The sequence below is a fragment of the Dreissena polymorpha genome, chromosome 3 (assembly GCF_020536995.1).
Source record: "Dreissena polymorpha isolate Duluth1 chromosome 3, UMN_Dpol_1.0, whole genome shotgun sequence".
In the NCBI taxonomy this organism is placed as follows: Eukaryota; Metazoa; Mollusca; class Bivalvia; order Myida; family Dreissenidae; genus Dreissena; species Dreissena polymorpha.
The window spans coordinates 77,732,747-77,750,136 of record NC_068357.1 but is presented as its reverse complement, the minus strand read 5'-3'; the positions used below and the strand labels follow the sequence as shown (position 1 = coordinate 77,750,136).

The window sequence follows — 17,390 nt, the reverse complement described above, 5'->3', positions numbered from 1 at the left end:
GACTGTATGGGAGTGACCTATTGTTTCGGCAGCATATACTCGAGCAAGCATGTATTGCCTGTAATCAGATAAACTTTTAAACAATTAATGATTTTTTATCCTTCAAATGGTATTAAACACTGATAAACAACCAGTCTGAGTACACAAACAATTAATTTTCTTGACTCTAACAATCTCGTATTACAACCAAAAATGTTTGGACAACAATCTTAGAAATCTGTGGTGATACTTGTTTATCGAACATTAAGAAGGATTTATTCTATGATATGGAATAAAAACTTTATGTAAGTGAATCATAATTTTATAACCTTTTAATTGTCTCTTAACTAAACCAAGGATTTTCATTTTTAATCTTGCAATTTCTAAAAGGGAATGCTGGTATTATGAAACGTTTAACAGTTAACAAATAGATTTGGAAACATTATTACATTACCTTATGAAAGTCATAACTTTTAGGATTAGCAATACATTTTTTTTTTTTATTAATGTTTTTTTTTTTAACTTTAAAAAAATAAATACCTAGGTATTCTTAAGTGACTTTTTCCATTAAATAAAACACATTTTCGTGTACAATAAACATTCTACACCAATAACAATGGACATCTGAATATCAAATCAAAATATAGACATTACATCTCTGAGATTCCATTTGATAAATGTTTCACCACCCACTAATCATTTCAACGACTGAAATATTTATATCCATGCTCTCATCATATATCACACTCAATAATTTTCTCACGGTTTAAGGTATTTGATCATATTGACTATTAAAGTAAATAAAGATCCCATATCGTTGATAGATGACATCATATCGTAAATAGGCAAAAGCTGGCCTCACTGTATGAGTATTGAAATATAGTTGCTTTGAGATGAATGCAAAATGGGAGGGTTATTTATTCTTTTAATTATATTAAACATGCAAAATATTTAAGTGATAAATTAGTGCAAGGGAATTACACAGCATTGAAATATTAATTCAACATAAAACATAAATATTGATTATAAAATAGATGACAAAACAGCAGATTTAAAATAATTTTTGGCATGACGCTCCTCAAGTAGTCAAAAGCCGAAAATAAACTTTCTGTTCTGTAAGCAACATTATGTTGACGTAAATGTACGAAAGTTAAACAAAAAATAATGTGCTCGATTATTGCCTAGAACAAGAGTTTAATTAAGCTCAAGCAAACATAAAATTTACAAATAGTTAATTACATATGCAAACTTTTTAAATCCTGTTCTATGAAATATTTGTCCAGCGTCAAACCAATGAATCTTTCTTCATTGTCAAAAGTGGAAACTAGACGCATAAATTAATGTATGTATTTGTCACCAGTATATACATTTTGTAGTTAAAATAATAATCTTCATATTATTGTTCATGTTGCTGCTGGTTGTTTTGTTCCTACTGTTTTCCTCCACAGACAAATCACACTGATTAAGATAATCTAAATGAAGCCTTTATTTTTTATTGAAACCCTGAGAAAAATAAAACCATCATAAGCCTTAATGAAACTGAATGTGTGTTAATTAAGACAGATAATGGCCAAGTGTATTTGATAACCAGGTAACAGATGCTGTTACTGATAAAGTAAAGATGTTGCGAAAGCTACAAAAATAGCTCAAACTTTGGCGGCATGTTTTGCCTAGGATTGCAGAAAATGTATTACACAATTGATCAGTGAGTAAACACTGCTAACTTCTCCAAAATCTGAAGCGTGAGAAAGTTCAACTTTTCTACCCTGGATGACATCCACTCTATATTAATCCCACTTAGATATAAACATGGAAAGGCATTTATATTTCAAGCCACATCAGGAGATACACACTGAGTTAGGAGTTTAGAACTTGAGAGAGGTACCCAGTTGGCTAAAACCTTTGGATCTGTTACAATAGGTAAGGGTTTTAACAAACACTTGAAGCAAGAAGTGGGTCCCACTTTGTTGTAATCAAAAGAGATCAGGTATATATCACTGTTGATGTCAGTTTAAGTTAATCACTTTGTGATGTTAGTATTCAACCGAATAGAAATATGAAGAAGACTTTATGGCATTGATGTAGATCGAAATATAGACTCCAAGTAATTCAGAGACGAGATGCTATCAAAGTTGATTTGAAGGTGAGATAAGGGGTGAAATGGAGGACAACGAAAGTTGCTCTGTTGTATTTCACATTTGAAATGTCTTGCTCATCATGTTTAGACTATGGTCATGGAAAATATTTCTTATGTCATCAAATGATCATGATGGTGCTAGCCTCCTAGTCAGGCTAGTGTACCAATGGCGACGTCAAGCACTTAGCTGGATTGTGATAACAGACATTTTATCATCCAGGCTTACGATTTGTGTAACAAAGTTGTTGTATTGATATTTGACCTCATATTACGGAGAGATATTCATAATTATCAAGAAACACGTTACATGCAATGTTTTCCGAACACCTTTTCCCGGAAAGTGCTATCCGCCAAAATTATCTGGCGTCATTATTATCGCAAAACATATCAGGCTACGTACCAATTTTAAACATGAATAAACTCTTTACCCCCGTCTCTGGCGCTGGAGTATATTAAATGTTCAGTCACATCTAACGCGAGATCTGTTTAATTCTAATTTCCTTAAATACTTAATGCGATCCACTTGCTCAATCTTTTATAATTCGGCGTTTTAATCGACCGACTTGTCAATAAAAATAAACGATTTGGGCCTTCGTTTCATACGCAACATTATTTTCAAAATCATCGTTCCCATGACATGGGAAGTAAATTTCATGTTGCACATGAGCAGTCGCGCTGAAAATTACATCTTGATAATCATCGTTTAAGCAAAGCCAAAAAATTACCGTATAGAATCAATCTTGACGTGTTTAAAACATAAGTTAATGTCGGCACAAAAAAGCGCACGCGATTTCTATGCAAATAGCTCTAACAGTTCATTTGCAATAAGAAAGCCATGGTAACATTTTCAACACATCTTAGTTTCAGGTAATTGAAAGTTAAATCAATTTTGCAATAAGACCCTATTATTTGCCGTCGGGTTCTTTTCTATAGACGTTATCGCAACCGACAATAACAAAACAAAAGAAAGCAACGGAGTTCATCGAATGAGTCGTCACACCTACAAAAACATCAACCAAACGAGGGAATTGCTACCTTTTGTCCTGACAGAAATTTGATCACAGATAGTATCGTCTGCCGCTTTCCCACGTCTGCGCGTGGAGATCCGCTGTTATGGGTTTGTAAGCAATGGGGCTCAGGGCTCATCCTTCGTCTGGCATGAGCCCGATATTTACACTATGGTCTCATGATTGCTCATAACGGAGTACGTGCTTATAATATTTTCACCGGTTATCATTTGTATCATTTCTGTTAATCTAGTCCCGTGTGCGAATTCTTACTGCGCGGTAGCGTTCGGCAAAACAAAGGCGGGATTCGTAGACGATTAACGCATCTTGGACGTTGATAAAGAAATGTTGGAATACCGTGATCTCTTGCCCATCGTCTAGCGCCATCTATCGACCAAACAAGGCGAGAAAACGACACGGGGTGGGCAAACAAATTGGCAACCAACAAAGCGTTAAAATATTTTTCAGCGCTGGATGTGTCTTGTTTTAAAAATAGTTAAATGATTAGATTAAATGAAGTGTGTGGATTAGTGTGTCTGTCTACTGAAGTGGATTACTAATTCATATAGTGCGGGAAATTATAGTGAACATAAAATAACACTGAGTTCAATGGCATCGTCATAAATAACAGTCTGGGATTCACTTGTTTGAAAATATTAATAATGATTTGTGACTTCTATTCTTGATAAACTTATATTCAGCGTTTTCATATATAAAACAAGGATTAAAAACAGGATTCCAGTGTTCTATGAATATGTTCACACTCGGAATATGTACATTCTTTCGATATGTAGTGATTATTAATTAAGTTGAAATGTGGGCTTTATTAATAAATTATCAATAATTAAAACGCGAACTTAATCATCGTGTCATATCAGACTTGAAAGTTTTCAATTACTTTGTGCATAAAATATTGTTCAGATGTGCATATGCTTGGTTTGCATATAATTGAAAACAAGCCGTGCGACATTCATGGGTTCAGCGTTCTCATTTCGCCAAATATGACTTCATAATGCGTCTGCAGGTGATATACGAGTTAATGTGTCGTTTTGTTGAGTAATTTTTATATGAAGTTATCATGTTAGAAGGTCGTGGGAGAGTACACACTTTCCCGTCAAGTGTCGTTGTTAAATCATTTTCTTCAAATTTAGCGGATATTATATCCGTTTTGAATTTCAATGTAGTGTCTTGCTCCGAGGTTAAGTTTACTTGCGCTTGAAACATAATCTCAAAACGGAAAATAACTAAAAAAACCTCTTGTGTTCACTAAAACAGGCTAACTGTATTTAAAATAAACCATTTAGTCCAAGTTCAGTGGTTCTTATGAACAAAACGATCTCATTTGATAACCAGCTACTGTGATCCCCCTTACGGTTACATTTAAGTCTTTCATATACAAATATGTAAATCTGGCGAATATGCTGCGGAACACTGTTGCATTAAGAAAATCAAAAAATTATTTTGAATGAACAATATTTTTACAATTTTGAGGTCCATTGCTGATAATTTGCATACCCGTGTTTAGAGTACAATGGAGACTACCAGTCTTCGGCCTATTTCGGACAAAACCGAGAATGCGCGTGTCGATGGTGTCCGAAGAGATCCGAGTGTATTGAGTAGTGCTAATAACTGCAGGCTCGGGTATCATTTAAGATCCTGGGACCTATCTTCACTTAAGATGATCTTAAAAAGAACTTAATTTATCTTTGTAAAATACGATGATAACCAGCTTGAACTGTTCTGTATATTATTTTATTGTATTTGTAGGTATACCCCAAGCTGCGGAAGTGTTAGGATGTCGTAACGAGAGTCACATTGCAAAGAAGGATTTCAGGTTTGTGCTTTATCGGTTTATGGCATTATGTGTTTGGGAACTAATCGATGTTTTATTAGTCGTCTATATAAACCTTTCATTTCACAGAAATGCGTTTGTTTCCAAATACAATCAGAGCAAGATGCTGTAAAGGCCACTCACGTTTAACCCTTTGCATGCTGGGAAATTTGTCGTCTGCTAAAATGTCGTCTGCAGAATTTCTAAAATTAGCATTTTCTTCATTTTTTTTCAAAGAATACTATCAGAATAGCAAACAGTTTGGATCCAGATGAGACGCCACGTTCTGTGGCGTCTCATCTGGATCCAAACTGTTTGCAAAGGCCTTTAAAATTCGGTTCCCGCACTGAAAGGGTTAACATAGCTCAAGGCACATTGATCTATTGCCTAATCGCAACATACAAGTTTGTTCAAGAAGTACCACCCCCATCACCAATACCATCATCGCAACACCGTCGACACCACAATCAACTCCACCATCATCACCAAAACCATCGCTACAGCCATCATCATCATTATCATCGTCATAGAAACCACTACCATCATCAGCATCATTATCATCATCAACAACAACTACATCACTGACTATCAAATATTCCATGTGATCAGTTGTATCGTCACATCATGGGCCATCTATCAAAATGCAGGAAACCACTGACAGTAGTTTAGCCGTATCACAATGATCGGTGTTGTTGGTTTGTATTTATCTTAATTTTATCTTTTCACCGACGACACCCTTAAGTGCCATACTATTTTTATTTCCCCTTTTCGCCTTCTGTACAAGCGCATGCCCCCACCAAACCTACCACCCCTGATTACATTAATTAAAGGGGTTGTGTACATATTTTCTCCAGCTTATTTTTCCTGTACTATTATAATTGTGTTTCAGATCAAAATTTATGTAACAGTGAAAAAACAAACATTAATTTTCTGTGCAAACTTTAACTTATTACTGATTTCTGCCCTTTTGCTGTTTTGTTATTGCCTTTTTACGAAAAAATAGCTTGTTTAGACAAGTTTCTGCAACTAATCAGACATCACAGAACAAATGAGTCAAATACGATTTATTTTACCAATTCAGGTTGTATAATTTTTTTGCGAAACTTTTCCCAGACCCATACAGCCTCTTTTTTAATTGACTAATGCCAACATTTCGTGTTTACCTCTATTTAAATTAGACAAAGCGTTTGATTCAAAATAGAATTATTCGATATCCGACAGTCCATTAAATGCTATCTTTGTATCCCAGCTATGGCGATAATTTATTCATAAAAACGCGTATATGATTGAGCTATCAGATTCGTATTAAATTACTGATAAAATTTCTCAATATCTTGTTCGCAAGCACAAAACGTGGGAACTCAATAAACGAAAAACAGAACATGTGAATTACGGTGTTAAAACACATTTTATAACTCAAACCATAATTACGTATAATTTTCCTTTTAATTCTCTACAAAGCGAAGAGGTATATGTGAAGTTATGGTATGACAGGAATAAACAATACATTTCGATTGTTGTTGCATTTGGGTTCTAATATAGTAGTTGTGTGCATATAAACACATGCTCATCTAGGGTATACTTCAAGTATTAACCGAATTCTTTTTTTTGGGGGGGGGGGGACTCCCCAGTAATTTTTTGGCCATATAGTGTGTTAGAAGCGTTTTGCATATATTGACACGAAACACATATGATTAATGTCATCTTTATAAATAAAAGGGATAAGTTCACAGATTGTTAAACACAAATATGTAATTTAATACCAAACCGAGATTCTAACCAGAGCCCTCTAGAAACAGAAGCTAGTGTGTTACCACTGCGCCGCACTGGCTGTTATATACTTTGGCGAATTATAAACGCTATGTTACTACATCTTCAAGCTTATTGAGGTAAAGCGGTACAACCGCTTTATTACTTTGCCGACTTTGCCGATAAAATTGACCAGAAATTGGTGGGTTGACATTAGAACTGGTATACTACTTGGTCACAAATTCTAATTTATCGTGATCAATTTCTTTTATATTTTCACAAAATGTGTCAAACGTGTCTATGATTTATCATACACAAATACTCGTCTTCATTTTTAGCAAAAATATCAGCATGCGTGTGTTGTTCTCTGTTATCGAAGTGCCAGCCGTTAACAAAGTATCCGCATTATCGGCGTGCAATGCTAAGCAAATGTGTTATCAAAAGATTTTTATAACAGATTTGTTTCCAGTTCACAATATCTACAACTCCTACAAGTTGTTAAACGCTGGCAGAAACCCCAGTGGTCGCAAGTTCGAATCGAGTTATAAACCCTTCCTTAATGAATTTATTTGGATTATGGTGCTGTTTTAGCTGTGCATATAATATAGCAGCATGTCTGTAACTTCACTCTTACATTCTCACTTAGTACGCCAACGTCCGCTATTATTGTTAGCGTTGGATACCAACGTTACATGCACAATACGATAGCTTGTTGTGAGTAACTAATGACCAATTTGTTGTTGTTGTATAGATGTATGATTCATAATTTACATCTCTGAAGTGGGAATACATTAACATTTATATCGATAGAATCTGAGTGTTTCTCAATCGCCAAGTTTGCACACTATATCAACTTTTATCAGACCGAGTTTGGACCAAACAAACGATTTGAAGCATGGTCTGCCTGCAAACCGTGTATACACGAGACATCAAAGGGAACCAAAAGAATGTTTGTCTTCGAGGACAGGCCACGAAAAGTGGACTGTATATAATGGCGTTGTTTAACCACATTAACGCACTCGACCTCCTACGCGATACAGGCGTTGCATTGAGCATTTTAGGGTTTGCTTTCGTTATAATAATGTTGCCAAGGTCCTTCAAGCTTGTCGAATTTGAATATCCTTGGTTCGTTGTGGTTTATAATCATGACTGGTTCCCGTTCTTTCAAACTGTGGAGAATTTTTTTAACGAAATTGTGTAAAGGAATTGGTCTCATTATGTCATACAGTTACGGTAAGGGTGTGAGCTTTTCAGCAAGGCTACCCGGCTTCAATGTCTGTTCAATGTCTGTTCCTGAGCTTCAATAGTACACACCATACCGGACAGGTGGGATTTCCTTCGGGTACTCCGCCTCCCCCTCCCCACACCCCACATCACAAGATACAATCAAAATTGAATATCTTTTAGTATAAAAGCTTAACATTGCTGCTAAAATTCGAAATTCGGCTTTTGTAAGTCTAGTAAGCTTATTAAGTTGGAATGCTGAATCCGCATATAATGCAGCAACAGACGCGGAAGGACCTCATACGCGTGAAAATACAAGCACACCGCAGGCTTTTCAAGTTTACTTCAAAGAATGCATGGAAATGACTAAACCAGACATTTTTCAACTTTGAAAATGTATCAGCCATGATTTATTAAAATGTGTCATAATTTTTATATCAGACATTCCTTTCTTATAGTATATTGTTTTCCTAAATGTTAAACATTTTTTCTCTCATTTTCTCAATAGATCTTTGTGACGTAGTAGCATGAAGAGCATGACGAACAATTCAATACCTGAAAAGGCTAACATTTATCTGCGTTGGGTCTTTCGTTCTTGTTGAAATATAAATTAGAAAGGTAATATCAGCAAAATGAACAATTTGACAAAATACCACAAACCATATTTGATAAATAACAATAATTTGATTTAAAAAAATCGTAATCGGCAAATAGATTTGTCTTTCTTCTTAAGATTATGAATTGTTTGAAAGTTTATGTCTGACAAAATTTAGTAGGATGCGTTCGTCGCATTCCACCTAACATGCCATATATAGATATGAGTCGCGTTTTGAGAAAACTTGGCATACTGCACGTGCTTAAAGTGTCGTCCCTGATTAGCCTGTGCGGACTGCACAGGCTAATCTGGGGACGACACTGTACGCATATACATTAAGTTCAGGTTTCTCGGAACGCGGTTCATACAATATTAACAGTTGTGGAAGATAGTTTGACGAGGTATCCACTCCGCAGTGATACATCATAAATGCATCTGTTTATTTGCAAACGTCAGTAGCCAAAGCAAAAAAAACTCAAACATCTATTTACTTTCGAAATTTATCCGTTTGATCTGTTCCGCAAGAAACACTCATTTCTGTGTTAAACTTTCTCGGATTTCACTTCCATTGTCCACACGAGCCTGGCCAAGGCTGCACTTACCTTTTCCTTAGATTTGTTTCTTTGAGCTCATTTGGTAAACAATAACATACCTGATGAATGAAGCATGGTTATAGTATTAACACGAGTAGAGTTCTCATTTATTTTGTGGGCAAATAAATGCCTATTGATGGCATGCAGATGGCTGGCAAGTATTTGGCCGTTCGGACAAAATGACCTCCCAGTGGGACTAAGAGGATCGTAAAAATAAACGTATATAGATTCATAAATTTCAATGTTAATTGACTATGCAGTCAGTGTTTGACGAATAGGCGAGGTGTGTTTTATGGCTTTATTAGGCTTTATAGTTGTTTAATCAAAGTTATAACTAATTTTCTGAAGTAGACGTTCGCACCTAAAATTGTGTTAGTTTTAGTTTTGAACTGTAATCATTGCCCATTTAACCGGTGTTTATGGTTTCAAGTGCAGATAAACGGTGTGAAAATTAGTCCAACTATTTGGAATGGGAAATTAATTGTTTTACAAAGTACTTCAAATGATTAAGGTCCAATCGCTACAGGACATAAACATTCCCGACTGATACCTTTGTGGTTTGTACCAGAAGCGTTCGTGTACCTTCGTTCTCCCATCACATGCCAACGTTTTCAATAATCCATTTTTATCTTGGCAAATTAGTTGAAATTAACCCTATTGTGTGTAGTGTCAGATCGGAAAACAGTAGACATAATAACGCGCTGTCAATGAGATAGATACCGTATCAATGTTTCTAGCGCTTGTGCTCTGTGATTTACTGAATCGTATTGCGGAAGCTCGTTGCGCTAATTGGCCGCTACAATATCTGCCTTCCGTCAAAATGTCTCAATCCCGAACGGTCGCTATCGACGTAACGTTTGGTCGTTTGATAAATCTTACGTTTAACCATTCTGAATCAGAAAACAATTTATTGCATAAAATAATATTACGAAGGATTCCTGAGATGTATTAAAATTGACGTTTGCCGGTTCTTTGACGCGTACGTATTTTACCTTAAAGGGATCTTTTCACGCTTTGGTAAATTGACAAAATTGAAAAAAGTTGTTTCAGATTCGTAAGTTTTCGTTTTAGTTATGATATTTGTGAGGAAACAGTAATACTGAACATTAACCATGCTCTAATATAGCCATTATATGCATCTTTTGACGATTTTAAAACCTAAAAATTATAAAGCGTTGCAACGCGAATCGATTGAATAATTTGGAGAGTTCTGTTTTTGTCGTTAAATTTTGTGAAACTACGAAGATTGCTTATATAAGGTATAAAATACGTCACGAATGTGTACTCGGCGGAATAGCTCAGTAGGCTAAAGCGTTTTTACTTCAGGACTCTGGCAGGACTCCAGGGGTCACTGGTTCGAAACCTGCTCCGGGCAATGTTCTTTTCCTTCTTTTAAATTTTTTCTTGATTTTTTACTGGAGCTTTTACGATCCAATGTTTACATTTATCAATATAAAGCATTTAATGAATAAGTAAAAAAAATGCCAAAATCTGTGAAAAGGCCCCTTTAAGCGTAAAAACAGAAAGTCGAATTAATCGTTTTGTTCATTTACTTTTAAAACTAGCCCTGATAAGTATAATAGCTTTTTCGCGCAAAGAAAATAATGTTGAGACCATCCGAGTCGAGTCGCGTGCTGTTGGGATACTGAATGACCATTATGGCAACAATTTACGCGTGCAGGGACTTGTGGTAAACCGACACGGTCAATTGCGTGCTAAACGGCCGTACTAAAGATTATTTTCTCTAACTTTCCTCAAGCTATAGCAGAGTGCCAAATGCCCGCTGTTTATTGGTATAAATCACGTGGTATCGCATGTCAAGATGACCGTTCAATTAACAAATAAATACTCCATAGTGACATCAGTGAATGACCATGGAAACATATGAGCCTTGTTCTGAGAAAACTGGGAAAACTGCATGTGCGTAAAGTGTCAGCCCAGATTAGCCTGTGCAGTCCACACAGGCTAATCAGGGACGACACTTTCCGCCTGAATTGGATTTTTGCTAAGAAAAGACTTCATTTAAACGAAAAATGTCTTAAAAACGGAAAGTGTCGTTCCTGATTAGCCTGTGCGGTGTGCAGACTGCACAGGCTAATCTAGGACGACACTTTACGAACATGCATTAAGCCCAGTTTTTTTCAGAACACGACTCATATTTTTTTAAGCAAGATTCTCTTAATACACTTCTTCCGAATCTTTCTGGACTTTGAAAGAGCTATTTGCAATGACATAAATCTACAAAATCGTTCGCGCAATGCCGATTTCAGGAACAGGTATTCCGTGCCTATGTCTTGTACATCAACTCTGCATTACGTCATTGACTCAAAACACAGCTCGTTAATTGCAGAATCCTTTAAATATAAACACTTGGCATCTGCTAATGTACCGTTGCATGCAAAGCCGGTATCACTCTGTCTTGGAGAATCGCGAGCGCGTGCCATGCTACAACTCCAATCTGCCGGTGAAAAAAAACCAGAAAATAATACATAGTGAAACTCTTAAAGGGGCCTTAACGCGTTTTGGTAAATTGGCAAAATAAAACAAAATTGTTTCAGATTCGCAAATGTTCTTTGTAGATATATTTGCAATGAAACAGTAATTCTGAACATTTAACATGCTCTAAAATATCCATTTATATATGTGCATCGTTTGACGATTTAAAAACCGGAAAATTAGAAAGCGTTTCAACGCGAAACGATTGAATAATTTGGAGAGTTCTGGGGTCGTTATATTTTGTGATACTACGAGGATTGCTTATATAAAGTATAAAATACATCACTCATTGCATATGCACGGATAACCGAGTGGTCTAAGCAATGGACTTTTACTCCAGGGGTCAGTGGTTCGAGGTTTACTTTTTTCTTTCTTTAATTGTATTCTTGTTTTTACTGGAGTTTTTTAGATCCATTGTTTTACATTTACATTGTATGCCGAAATCTGTGAAAAGGCCGCTTTAATGCGAGTTAACGAGTAGGAGTAACTGTTAATAAGAAAAAAAGAAATGTACAACAATATGTCTGTGGTGGTTTATTGAAGCAAACACCCACCATTCAGGAAAAGACCTATTTTGCGCAAAAATGATAACGAGAAAATGATTTTAAGTTTTAAAAAAAGGAGTTTCAAATGTATACCGCAGTTTTAATCTTGTGTTGATAAAGCTTTGTTAGATTTGTGTCCCTTCATGGTTGTTAATGTGTGTTTGATTATTTTAAGGCGTTGTTAAACGTTTACATGTATATATATTTTTTTAATTTTCTTCTTCGAACTCGAGTTAAATCCTCTTCATCGTTTTCTTCTTGTTACGGCTGCACATGTCAAATGTTTTTTGGACAGTTATCACTTCTTTTGTTCTATAAAACTACCTATTCTACAGAAAAAAAATATATTGGCAAGCGATATGCATTCGGGCTTTCTAACATCTCACGGTCCGATAGCACCGAGCAACTGAGCTGAAGTGCAGTTAACATAATCAGCTGTGAATTTATAACGAAAGAAGCCTCTGCAAAAGATAAATAAAGAGTGTTTAAAGATAATTTCCCATGAGTATTAAATGTCAATTCTAAATACAATCAAAGCCTAACTGGCCAACCACTTTGGCTCTTGGTCTGCAAAATAAACACTAGCAAACACACAGACATCGGATTAGGGGGAGTTTGAGGGTTTATTTAAACGGCTTCTTGCGAACAGGCACTTGTGCTCGAGTGGTATTTAAAAATGTACAAAATTAAACAGTTAATTATAGAGTCCCTGGTGTGAATATAGTTGTTATATTATGAATTGCGCTGGATTTGGTTGAGACTATAACACTAGATAATGGCAATACTGTTTTCCATTCATTTGAAAGGTGAGCGAGGGTGTTGTATGAAAAAAAAAATTTCAAGGCTAGCGTATGTCCGAAAGTGTATAAGTGTATTATTTATAGCTAAAACAAAGTGAGAGTACAGGATAATTATTTAGTACAAACAGATTAATTTAACTAAATTTAAACCATCGTTCACAGATATACTAGTATTTATATTTCGGCCTTTGCGAGCAGAAATCATCGCCGAACTAACACGAACCGTCTCTTTTACGTGTATCTTTGATATTCTATTCGATGCTTAATCTATACGTAACGGCTCACTGGTATTATTACAGACCTTGAATCGACAACAACGAATATCATAGTATATGTCACATAATTTCATATGACGGTCGATACATAATCCTGTCATGATTTGACCTGTCATACTACCGGAAACACCGTCAGAAATCCGAAACCGCTAATTATCCGGTGCATAGCCATGTCATTCCCCATCAGTATTGTCCGCCTGCGATGAAATGGTCCTCGACCGTCCATTTAGAGCTATTGTGTTACAGTGCTAACTCATCATAACCTTGCACATGGCCAGAAATCTGAAGTGTCAAGAGCGCTCCATAATTGCGCCTCTAGCCCCTTATAATTTAGAATTCGCAAGGTCCGAAACTCCGGATCTTGCCTCCAGATCTAGCGTTCTTCAAACTCACTCAATTACGTTGGCTATGCGAGTAGCGCTTGATTTCAATTGGGCATAATTCGACAACAAAATTACACTGGTAAAGATCGTTTGAACATAATTTGACGCTTAGTGATTCGATAATGTTGGCACCACCAACTGAATTATAGTTGAGCTCAATGCTGTCGAAATTGCATTGCATAAACTAGTTTGATGTTTAAACTCCGAACGTTTTATTGATAAAATTGTAACCTAATGGTTTAATTCTTTTCATAGACGCAGTCTTATTCGAACATTGCCTAAACTGTTGCTTTACCACACAGGGCAATCAAATTACCAGATCACATTCGTTTACGGATGACATTGCCTATTTTATTTACTTATGTATCAATTTATTTATACATATATCTATTTATTTACATGTATATGATATAATTTCCGGAAAAAAAGACCACCATGACGTTGCAAGGCATGGCGTTTATACAATAACACGTATAATGAAAAATTTATACCAACGATCGTGTCACCTGTTTGTTATTAAACTAACGGTACATGATCAAAGATATGCAAGCCAATTTCGAAGACATGTCTGCCGGAAGATATCTTAAATTGAGCTAATAACTGAAAGAGCGTTGGTCGTTCGAATAATAAGTTCATTTTTGAAGTCGCTTCTTAAGAAGCCGTCTTGGAGAGTAAAATGATTTCCTGAAGTGGTGGCATCTGGTCATCCACGCGCCATGTTGGACCGCTTGCGTTTTCATTGGGCCGCTTGAATGCTCAATTGGCTTTATTCAATATAAAAAAGATATTCACCGTCAATAAACCCTGTTTGATTAGAGTCGTATATTCTTCCCCAAGTGCCTTTGTTACTTCCCATAATGACAGTCAAACTTTCCATAATGACAGTCACTACTGAAATAGATCTGAAGATGGTAGCTTAATTTTTTTTAATAAACCATAAGTGGCTTCAATCGTCATCGTCTTCACATCAAAAACTGCCCAGAGTATGTCCATCGCCATGATTGTATCTCAATTTATCAACCAAACGTTTTATTAATTAATTCAGCGGCTCAAAGCTGTTTTTCACTTACCGCTACCATATATTAAGCACATTAGAGAGATAAACTGTAATTATAAAGTCAATAAAGTATCGGTTTGACCGGTAAAGTGATTTCTGTCCGGCATGAAAGGACCGTCGAGTTTATCAAAACGATCGTGACCGTTGGGTAGTAGGGACAAAGCGCCGGAACACTGATGATTAGAGTTATGAAAATTGGCGATAGCCATAAGAAGTGCGTCCATGAAGGCTATGTTATGCTTGATACAGTTTTTTTCCCTCAATTGTTTCATTCATTGTTTATTGCTGCGATTGAATAATCAGGTTATTAAAATTCGCTAAAATTGAAATTGTGGAACCGACATTTCGAAGTATTTATTAGCTATGCATTCCGATCGTTGTTGGGTTGGTTTGATGCCATTTAACTCGTCCCTGCCATCATATACGGTACATTTATACTTGCGACTTCCGTGTCCCGTCACCTTCTGAGCAAAATCTGCTGCGTTATAACAGAAATCTCGATATATAAACTTTAAGCACGCCTTTGACAGCGAAAAAAGCGTTTGACGAAGTTTGCTGTCAGCATGAAAGCATGGCGTGTACTTGGTCCTGAAATGCTTTATATAGCAGTGTTACGAGCAAATCCATCATGTTAAATATTTCATTATTGACAAATTGGCGAATAAATAATTTCAAGAATGCTTTCAACTCCTTCAGCAAGTGTTTGTAAAGCATGTGTTATCTCTTGACGCTACGTCGCGGGTCATCCAGGTCGACCGCACGCGCCCCTGCTCCTAACCGCCGCTCGCGCTTATCAGGCCGTCATCTTAACACGGGTCTTCCATCCAGCCGTCTAGATATCTGCCTAAAATGACAGAAGCTCTCTGGAATTAAACGGGTGCAAGTTTATGCTCTCGCCAATTACCGTATTCATAAATGTTTCTGTTTTATGGCCCGTTTTTTCGGGACCTCTTGACACTTTTGACGTTGGGTGGTCAGGACCGGCGGAATGTCTGGTAGTTGTAACAGCATCCTGACTGCAGTTCATGTTTTCACTTAATATTGATAGATCTAGCGGTTACCATGATTGTTTTATGGGTATACGGTTATATGGTAAGGTCCTTTTTTCTCCGTGTCTTGTTCAGTGAACGGAGTTCAGTTACACAAAACATGTGGTGTCTAAAATTATGGACTAAACTTGATAGAAAGATAAACTGTATGGATGCTTTGATCAAATGTAAAAACAACAACAGCGTTTTCGTATTAGAACAAATGAATATAATGCCAAGCATGAACGCAAAATCGGCTTACAGCATTCTTCGCACATAATTTTTTATATGCTGATATGCCATTAAGCTCAGAGTGGGCTAAATATATGAATATTGTTGTCCTAGTATAAGTTGTCTTATTGCACAATGCCACCGTTAGCAAATGCGTGAATGTTTCCAAATGGTATATTTGCAATCATTTCAAGCAATGCTGCGCCCGTGGCTGGTCCGCATGTTCCCTTACATATCAACATGTTGGGGTCATAGGGCGGCTGGGTATCGAGCTTCCTCTTAACGAAATCCTTGGTTTCGCGACCTTTAATTAGACTATGCATCTTGCCGCGTACATGTTTGTATAAACAACATTAAAAACTTGTGATTTTCTTGCTCGTTATTGTAAGTTTTATGATGTCATTAAGTTTTATGCCATTCTGGAACACGTGTTTGGCGTGGCTCGTTTCACCTGGACAAAGCCCAGCTGTTTAGCTATCCCACGGACCATTTCATACGGGAAAAGACGATGTTTACACTGCATGCGCCATCTACGTAAGATTATCGTCTGCAAAATAACAGCAGTCGCGCTCGAGTGAGAGATTAACTTTTGACGGAAGACGCAAGACCAGCATCGTTAATGTCAACAATATTCTTCCCTTGCAGATGAGTCAATTTCCAGATGCTCATATAACCCATCCGTCTGTCGCCACCTAATCTACATAGCGCATGCGCAGTCATTATGTGGTCGCGTGCCCGGATCAACCAAGATCATGCTGTGCCACGAACCTGCCAAATGCTTTTTAGAACAAAACTCAAATTCTGCAATTCTTCTACAATTTCAGTAGCAGCAGGTTATCTTCTAAGAAATATTTCATAGTTCAAAGGCAAAAACGGTCTCCAGACGGTATTGCAATAAAATTGATGTTGCTTGGTTTCGCTCTCACTGAGTAAAGTATATCAACATGCGATAATGCTCCTCTTCATGGCACACTTATGTACAACATAAGAGTTAATGGCTGAAAAATCTCTCCAAAGATATTCTCGTAAGTTTGCCGTTTTCTAGCCTGGCCTAGATAACACACCTGGCGACATGCTGGGGGATGCTCGATTTTTTTCGACATCTGTACCGCATATGAGAACCCGGAACCGTGAGAACCGCGAATCGGGATGTGCAAATCGAGCGCAGCCTTGGAACGCTTGTACGCGAATCTCGCGCGATCCCGGCTTTAGCGTCAGGTAGCGTCTGTTCCAATGCGGAACAGGTACACGGATCTTTGTAATTATCCGTGTTATGCCAAATTGTATTGAGATTTTAAGTGCTTCTAATTAAAAAGGCATGAATTTTCAACATTGAACGCATCGGCGGGTTCGTTGCTATGCGTTTGTAACGCAAACATCGATGCTGTTTTTTGTAGATGGTGCACGTGCGTAATATTATTATGACTGACTCGAATACTTAACACGTGTATACTGTGAAA

The 17,390-nt window shown here is 36.8% G+C and overlaps 1 protein-coding gene across 6 annotated transcripts in view; it reads left to right on the top strand.

Moving 5' to 3' along the window:
- The window catches only part of LOC127874842 (delta-like protein 1), a 111,594-nt gene that overhangs the window by 61,529 nt on the left and 32,675 nt on the right, over positions 1–17,390 (top strand). For 3 of the 6 annotated variants that reach the window (XM_052419487.1, XM_052419484.1, XM_052419486.1), the window contains one exon: positions 4,891–4,957. The gene's annotated coding sequence lies outside the window, so the exon portion shown is untranslated. Of the gene's footprint in view, positions 1–22; positions 285–1,880; positions 1,900–3,308; positions 4,148–4,890; positions 4,958–17,390 lie in introns of those variants that run through there. The other 3 variants (XM_052419485.1, XM_052419489.1, XM_052419483.1) reach the window with 3 other exon arrangements.